This window comes from Periplaneta americana, chromosome 8 (assembly GCF_040183065.1).
Source record: "Periplaneta americana isolate PAMFEO1 chromosome 8, P.americana_PAMFEO1_priV1, whole genome shotgun sequence".
Classification (NCBI taxonomy): domain Eukaryota; kingdom Metazoa; phylum Arthropoda; class Insecta; order Blattodea; family Blattidae; genus Periplaneta; species Periplaneta americana.
In genome coordinates, this window is record NC_091124.1 from 106,218,429 (window position 1) to 106,225,957 (window position 7,529).

At 33.1% G+C, this 7,529-nt stretch overlaps 1 long non-coding RNA gene across 1 annotated transcript; it reads left to right on the plus strand.

The window, feature by feature from the left end:
* The first annotated feature begins 2,150 nt into the window (after positions 1 to 2,150).
* On the plus strand, positions 2,151 to 6,224 carry LOC138704926 (uncharacterized). The gene is made up of 4 exons (XR_011333480.1): positions 2,151 to 2,389; positions 2,834 to 2,951; positions 3,407 to 3,536; positions 4,625 to 6,224. It is a non-coding gene; the product is annotated as an uncharacterized lncRNA (long non-coding RNA).
* Positions 6,225 to 7,529: the final 1,305 nt, after the last annotated feature.

Consider the following 7,529-nt stretch of genomic DNA (forward strand, 5'->3'; position numbering starts at 1 on the left):
TTAAATCTCAAAATAGCTTCCATTCCAAACTTAAAATGTTGATGCAAACAGGTTATGTTAACATTTAAAACTCCGTTCACATTAAAATAACACAGTTTTGTAATTATTTCTGCAACATATTATGCAATAAGAAGTGAACGTATGTTATACATACATTACACTAAATAAAATTGAGCACTGACACGCATTAAAGTAATATATTTCACTCAGCTCCGTATACTCAAATAGAAAAGCCCGACCCATCGAGTGACGTCACACATCCTGCATTACGGCCTGGTTTAGATCACGATGGCAGTGATTTCGAGGGTAGGTTCCTTGCTATTTTTCCTGCGTGCTTCTGTGCTGGTTCAGTGTTACCAAAATAGTTGTTCTCCAACTAAATATTTGTTTATGTATTTCTTAGTTTCTAAGGATAGAATAATCAAATATAGAACTTTAGTTGTTTTAAACTTCTTGTTTAATTGCTTTGTTGCAACATTTATTATTGTTAATGTAGAATTTTAGTTGTTTTCTACTTATGGTTAGTTTCTTATTTATCATGAGTGTTATCTAGACTGTTCTGGGACCTTGGGAGCGAGAAAACAACAGTGTGGATCACCCTCGGGAAGGTTGCAGAAGCTACTATTTTAAGGGGAGAGAATGGTATTTTTGATGAAAAATTACTACATTTTCAAAAAATTATATATTTTTTTTAAATACTCTGTGATATATGTGGATTGCCATTTTTAAACTTCCTGCATTATGGATTTTTAAATCACTCGCCCACTTTTATTGTTGTTTCCGGTAAATTAAATTTTCAAAAAATTGTTTTTTTTTCTTTAAAATACCCTTTAATATGTGTGGAATACATTGCATAACATTTTGTGGGTATTTGTGCCCTTATCGGATGTTGAGACGTCATTTTTAAACTTCCTACGCTATGGATCTTTAAATCACACGCCCGCTTTTATTGGTTTCCAGTAACTTCATTTTTTTTTTTTTTTGCTACATTGCCAGACAAAATGAATATAATTTCTGAACTATTAAAGATACATGCATGATATTTAGAACACACATTCTTTAGACTACTAGGAAACTTTTCTCTGTAACAGAATTTTGTTAATTGATTTCGTTTTAAAAATACGCACGTTTGTTTGCAAGAAAGGAAATCAGAAAATTGTTATTAAATTTTAATTGTTTATTTTACCAACGTAGGGACTAATATCAAAATTCTGTTACAGACAGTTTGTAGAACATACTTTTGCAAATACATTGCAAAAACTGTTTGAATCTATCTTTAAAAACGGTTTAGATATATCAGTTTTAGTACAATCCTGCATTGGGTATAAATTTTTTTCAAATTTGGGCCCCCAAATAATTTTTTTTAAATATTTTTATTTGGAGCTCTCTACAAACAAAAAATTAATAATTTACACGAACTAGGAAAAAAGTTTTGAAAAATACCATCCTCTCCCCTTAAGAGGTCGAAAATTTTGATTATGAATTCCTACGCTTGGACCAAAGATCAAGTCAGAACTTTAATTGAGGCGTACAGAGAAGAAACATGTTTATGCCATCTTGGCCCGTATTTCTACGCAGTAACCATTTTCGGCTCCACATTCTACTCTTTTTAATTTGATCCGTCTCCTCAGCGTTCAAAGCTAACAAAACAGCAATGGCTGCTAGACGTCTTCTTCGTACAGCTTCCATATTTGATGTTTACAAATCGTACCGCGCCAGCATCTCCAACTTCCAAACTGGGATCCAGCCAAAGAGTTCGTAATACTTCAAACTCTTTGGATCCAGCATGCAAGGCAGCACGCTCCGTGTGAACGAAAACCATCACCGCAGCCACCACGGAACCCAGCCTGCTAGCCACCTTGGAATCCATCACAGAAACACGCACCGTCTGAACCAGGGGGGTTTAACTCAAATGATAGATGTTGGATGCTCATAGATGTTCCATAGTTTGCCGCATGTGGTCAGGACAGCGCTGGCTGTATTTCGATCACAGAGTTTGTAAAATTAGCAGTACAAAACTCTTTGGTTTCGAAAGTTCTTTGGTATAAGTTTTGCCAATATGACAGTTTTAAACAGATATTATTAATAGCCATTATTTACAGAATGTGTCAGTTTTATAATATTCGGATTATTATTACTATTACTATATAGCTAATTTGCATTTTCATTCGAGGACAAAGTAGCCATATTAGTGTACTGTGTATGACCTATTAACCTCATTTGTTCAGTTGATCAATTGTTGGATGTTGGCATTCCTATTCTGTTTAAATCTTGTATAAATTATGGAATGGACGAACATGGCTGCTTAAGGAAGAAATTTGAACAGATCGAGTTAATTGAGAAGTTGCTGATGCTTTCCTGCAACAAGAAATAATTCGCAACGTTAAAGGTAAGAAAGAAATATGTTTGAGATTACATCTACACGGTTCAACTTTTCTTTCAACTTCACACATTCAAGCAATGCCTGCAATATTGGTATTTAATAATAACGGAAGTGCACACAATGTGCAGGATAATATATTATTTTAGCTTTCGCTGCTGCAGAACTTGGTCAGTGAAACTATAATCGGTTTTTACACTCCATCACATGGTATTTTGGTATTTTAATATTAATATGGCGTACCTTGTAAATAGAAAATCTTAATGTATCTTAATTCAACATGCGCTTTAAACTTGATTCTTTCAATATTCTTCCCAGACTGCGTGCGTACGAGCATGAAAAACTGAACCGTGTAGATGCAGCTTAATTGCACCGTCATGTTTTCTCATTTAAACTGAATTCTTCCATCATATCTTTAACGTTTATTAAACTGAGATCTGTAATTGTTTTCAGGGATAAACTTCAGAACGCAATTAGCTTCCTTCTATCACTACCACATGATGAACTGACTTCTGTGTTGAATTACAACAGTGTATTAGGCCTAACTGCAATTACGCCAAGAGCTTTAAAGGTAAGCTAACAGAGTTAATATACACTTTCGGTATGAACGAACATCTTATTTTTGTATATACCTAAGTTAAGTTGGTCAGACATCTTAGAATTCGTGGGACAGAATCTGATATGACTAAATATGTTGTTCCCGGTGTAATTCTTTACAGTTGCGTTACCAAAGGATGGCGGGGTACCTGAGCTTGGTAACGCAATAGTAAAGACGTGTTGTTCCCGAAAAAAGATATTTTAGAAATTTGACTTTACAGTTAACAGTAGTACCTTTACTGGAATAATTTTGATAAAATAAAAAGAGTTAAATTGCCGGAGATATTTATTATTTTTATAGACTCGTGGATAGAATTCTTCCAGGAATATTTCACAAACGTTGATTATACTGCAATCCTTCAATTGTTCTATGAAATGTAGTGTTATTAATGCATTATATGATACTAGGCTACTGCTGGTTTGTTTCAGTTAATAGAAAGACAAATGGCGGAGTTTTACACTGTGAATGTGCTGCAGTGTACTGTCAGAAATCGGATAGTAATGAGAAGACCTGGTTATTCCTGTTTCCTGTGCCAAGTAATGCAGCACAGCTTAAAAGGTAAGCAATGGCATTGGCATAAGCTCAATGCAAAGATATCCTTATATATCATCAGTAAATAGTCAGGGTTGGTAAACTGTAGTGATTTTAAAATTTAAGTGAGAATTATTTGTCAAATTCATATTTCTTTTTATTAAAATGAGTTTTTGCCTTCTTTTGTAATTCATTTAAACTTAATTTGTGCATTAGTTCCTACATAATTGTGTATTTTGTTAATGTGTTATTTTAAGTAATTAACAACATCGCTTCAAAAATAATTTACTATGTTTACACATAGGCCTCATTATTAATACATAAAGAGTTACAGCACTAATAACCTGCACTTAATGATAATAATAATTAGCTTAGACTTAGGCAAGATATTATGCTCAGTTTGTTATTCATTAGAAAAGAATTCAACTATTTAGGGAGATTAATATTTACAAATAAATTTATCAGAAGAGCTTAGCATTGTGTGTTTTCAGAATAAATACGTAGTCCATTTGGCATTGTGCAACTTTTACTTTGAATATTGTTATGAGCTACAACTATTCATTTCAATCCTCAGCATCATACTGTGCTTTAATTAGGTGGTGATTCCGAAAGTAGACTCTACTTGACTACCTGTACCATGTGTTCTGTTGCTCCTTAATTAGGAGTTGGGAAAAGACATATGAGAAGCAAACTTTCAAAACCTGTCCATTTCTTCAGAAAATTCTAGAATTATATGTCTGTAATAAACAAAGATTTTTCTGTGGTGAAATTTTATATGAATTCATAGGAAGAAAAATATATTTCACCATAGAAAATATTTTGTTCATTGCAGAGATGCAAGTTTGCTACTCATATATATTGCTAATAGTTTTAAGAAGCAGCAGAACAGTCATATGTAAAAACGTTTATATATTTTTTTCAGGAAGTTAATTTCTCATCTTAATCATGTTAGGTGCATATAATTTTAATCTGTGATTTAAGTAGTAACAATTATTTGATGTAAATAAAATGAAAATTATTTTATTTACATCATGATTAAATCATTAATTTAAATTAATACCAACCCTGGTTTGTGTATTTTTTTAAAGATAATAATAGAATTTTGATTGTAACAGGTACCACATGTGGGCAGCTGTGGCAGAAAATCCTCATCCTTACAGAAGGGCCTATATATGTGCAAGCCATTTTCGCAGTAATCAGTATAACGGTGACTTCAGATATAACTTACTAAGAGGGGCCATTCCATCAAGGGATGCTTGGTATCCCACTCAAGAACTACGACCCACTTCATCACCAGCCTACATACATTAACCTTTTTCACCACCTAACATAATTGCTTCATTCATTGCACTTCACTGTGGCATCAATTTGAACCTGTATTCTCTTTCATTGAGTGATTCATTCATTGTCTTTATCTTTTAACAAAATTGTGTTTAATTTTGTTGACAAGGGTAAGGTAATGGACTTCATTATTGTTATTATTATTATTATTATTATTATTATTATTATTAAAGGTAAAAAGTAAAGGTATCCCCGTAACATGCCAAGAAGGCATTTGGGGGGCATGGAGGTAGAGCCCCATGCTTTCCATGACCTCGGTACTAGAATGAATTATTATTATTATTATTATTATTATTATTATTATTATTATTATTATCATTCTTATCTCATTCGTTTAATGTGTTGATTTCTTCAGTTAATTGAAGGAAAATAAGGGGAATTCATTAATTCATCTGAAAAAAAAGTAGAGTACTTGACTTCTACATTATGAGCAATATAATTTTTGTAATATATAGGGCAATGATAAATCTAACGATCTTTAAGACCCTAAGTTAACATTACATAGTAATATAAATTCAAATAATAATTACTAGTACAATGAGCATTTCAGTTGTGTCATCTATAGGGCATAGGGCGGAGTCCAGTGGCAGCGATACGAATCTGCAGCTTCTGCAACTGGTGAGATTTTGGTGCATTATTTAGAATTTTTAGAGAGTAAATATGTTGTTGTTTTCTAATGTCAGGTGTTTGACAATACTCATTTGACCTCTTGCACTCCAATATTTTTCAAAGATATTATCATGACCAGAGTAAATATGTTGATGTTTTCTAATGCCAGGCATTTGACAATAAAGTCATTTGACCTCTTGCACTCCAGTATTTTTCAAAATTATTGTCATGGTCAGCCACTGAAGCACAGATTTTGAGGTGTTCCGAATCCATTTCTTGGTTTGAGTAGCACAATGGACAGTTAGGAGACTGATATATTCCAAAAATATTGGAGTGCAAGAGGTCAAATGACTTTGTCAAACCCCTGGCATTAGAATACAACAACATATTTTGAGCAATGGGGCCACAACCAAATCAAACATTCAGTATCAAAGCTCAAAATTAGGAAATGTTGCGAAGTATAGACTTATCTCTAATAAATTGTATTGCACTTTTTCTAATATGTTCAGTGTTTTGAATCAACTATACATCAGAGAATGAAAAATAATTTTTTTACTTTTATTTCTTAATGGTGTTTTTATTAAAAGTCTAAGTTAATTTTATGTCTGTTGTAGACAAATAGTTTTCTTTGTATTCTTTATCAGTGGTGATTATTGATTACTTAAATTTTTAATATCCATATATTAAACTAATGGCAGTTACTTTTAGAAATAGATGTTCAGCTCTGACGGTGTAAAACAAATAAAGTGGTGTTTTATAAATGTTTATGAATGTGCGTTGTACTATGTCACAGCAAAACATCTTATGACTATTTTCAAGCTAATGTTTGACATAAAAAAATTAAGAGCGAATTATAATTATATAACTGACCAATAATAACTTCGAAGTCAATATTCCAAAGTCAATCTTTGTTTTCATCTTCCAATACATGATACATAACATTATTTAAAAATAGTGCTTAAGGTGTTTTGGAGAGAAGTATCCTATCCTATTCGCATCCTGTATCTCAATTACATATTTGATCTAGAAGATGCAAAAACTTTTATTAGTCAAATTTGATAAATTAATTTAATAAAAGGGTTAAATGACGGTGTTAAAAGAGGGAGTGTGTTAATGGTTTTCAGTTTCATGTTCAACCATTATATTTATATTCACATGTTAAAACAAAAATGTGATATAAATTTTGTGGTTAAACATGTTATTTAAACAGATAAACCATTACACACTCCTTTGGCGATATGAAAAATACTAGTATGTGTTGGTATAATAGGTATCTGCAGTACCGATCATGCTCTAATGTTGGCATAACGGATACCTGTAATACCGATCGGGCCGTGTAGCAAGGGATGTAGTTCCGCATTCTGCCGCTATGTGTAACGAGATGTAGTTCCGATGTTTTGCCGCCAAGTGTCTCGACGTCGCGTCAATAGCGTGTCGAAGGTAATGAATTGAGTTGGGGGTCTTTCTATTTATTTGTCTATGGCCTGAACCAGGCTTAATAGTACTAAAGCTTACCTCATAGGTTCCTGAGGAAAATAGAAAAAATGCTTCCCTCCCACAGTATTAACAGTCTTGCATCCAGGCGCTGAGCATCTTCCTCGAATCTTTTGCATCTTTCTGGCATCCGTCTTACCTTCATAACGCTGTTGGCTGGTCATCTGCCAACACTGCCATCGTGATCTAATACAGGCCGTAAGGCAGACCACGTGACTCGCTTAACAGCTGATCGCGAAAGGCGGTCTTTCAACCATATGAATTAGTTGCAGTGCATGAAGAATAACATATATTTCTCTGAAATGCAGTGTAATTGCGTCAGTAAAATTTTAAACAGTGATTATGAGACGCTTGAGATACAATTTACTTGCAATTTAAGGTATAATATTATTTTTGGTGTGAAAATTACGTTGTTGCAGGCAAAGTTCGTATGTGTAATACCTGCCTTTATTTCGATTAAATATTGCGCCCTTATGTGGTTAAGTGAAATTTTGGTCTTATAAACAGTAGGCTAAATATGTGTAATAATATATACGTGAAAGTGAAACATTGACTGGCATGTAAAGTAAGTTGTGA